The sequence below is a fragment of the Belonocnema kinseyi genome, chromosome 2, assembly GCF_010883055.1.
Source record: "Belonocnema kinseyi isolate 2016_QV_RU_SX_M_011 chromosome 2, B_treatae_v1, whole genome shotgun sequence".
In the NCBI taxonomy this organism is placed as follows: Eukaryota; Metazoa; Arthropoda; class Insecta; order Hymenoptera; family Cynipidae; genus Belonocnema; species Belonocnema kinseyi.
In genome coordinates, this window is record NC_046658.1 from 24,715,673 (window position 1) to 24,717,119 (window position 1,447).

General features: G+C 45.2%; 1 protein-coding gene across 7 annotated transcripts in view; it reads right to left on the minus strand.

Annotated features, from left to right (window-relative positions):
• Positions 1-1,447, minus strand: part of LOC117168247 (arfGAP with SH3 domain, ANK repeat and PH domain-containing protein) — a 561,385-nt gene that overhangs the window by 277,008 nt on the left and 282,930 nt on the right. The gene's annotated exons all lie outside the window — the stretch shown is intronic.

Consider the following 1,447-nt stretch of genomic DNA (forward strand, 5'->3'; position numbering starts at 1 on the left):
CCCTGCGTGTCAACAATATGCTAGAACACTTGCGGGAAAAATGCAGAAGGCGGTTGTCCTTGGGTCGCTCCGTGTTCTTAGGGTCCACGAGGCTTTTGCTGATCGTCGTACTGATCCCTTTATAGATTAGCATAGATCTTAAGATCGTCCATGTAAAATACATGAGTGACCTTGTACTTTCGATCTGCAGGTTTGCCGCACAAGTGCCCGTCGGAATGGCGTAGTGCTAGAGATAGTGGCAATAATGTAAGGCAAAAGAGGAGTGGGCTCATGGTGTCGCCCTGAAAGACACCTCTCTGAAACGTGACCTTGTTAGTTGTCACACTATTTTTTCCAGATGAGATAGTGAAGCTGGTATTCCAAAGCGGCATCAATCTCTCTATGCACCCAACTATTTGCGGATGAACCTTTAAGATTTCCAAAAGACAGATGATAAGTCTATGGGATGTAGAATCGAAAGATTTCCGATAATCAATCCAGGCCATCGGTAAATCACGCTGGTAGAATGCTCCATCTTTGCAGGCACATCTATCGATGAGCAGGTTCTCCCGACATCCGGCTACGCCTTTCTTTGAGCCTCGTTGTTCATACATTTCTTGCCACACAGGTTCAATTGCCCGAACAATCCTATCATTTAGGATAGCTGTGAATATCTTATAAAGCGTGTTCAGACCAGTTATTGGCCTGTAGTTCTTCGGATCAGCTAAGTTGCCTATTTTCGGCAGGAGTATTGTGCGCCCTTCCAGCAACCACTCTGGAATCGGCTCTTCCGACTTCAAATATGAGGTGAAAATACGGGATAAATGCTGATGGGTTGAAGAAAACTTCTTCCACCAGAAGGTTTTGATACAATCTGGTCCCGTTGTGGAACAGTTCTTCATCCCTCTTAATACTTTTTTCACTTCCTCGGTAGTGATGGGTGGGCATTCTTTATCAGGTGTTATGAGGGCAACACATAACTCCTTGAAGCTATTTATATTTTCTGAGTCTTCGTCCAGTCTATGCTGAACTTTGTAGACTTCTCTCCAAAATACTTCGACCTCTTCTGGTTTGGGTGGGTGTTCGACAGTAACTGGAGGGTCTTGGGAGAGTCGAGATGAGTCAAAGAGAAACTGTTGATTTTCTCTGACCCATCTCTCCCTCCGCTCTAGACTTCTCTTAGCATCAGATAGTATCCGTATTCTCTCAACAATATGCTGCCTGATGGTCAGCAGCTTTGACTTGTTATGTGTGTGATAACGGGTCCGGAGTTCGCGCGCGAACTTTCGAACCTTGGCGGTAAAATTTCTGCCAGATGTGATGTAAGCAATCACACATTGAATGCGGGACGCGTACTGTCTTGCCAAGCCTATCTTTATGGCAAGTTAATGCATTCGTCTTTTGGTCTTATGATCAGCCGTTGGTTTTGTTTTACGGTTCGCATCGGCCAAAGCTCTCGCTGCATTAT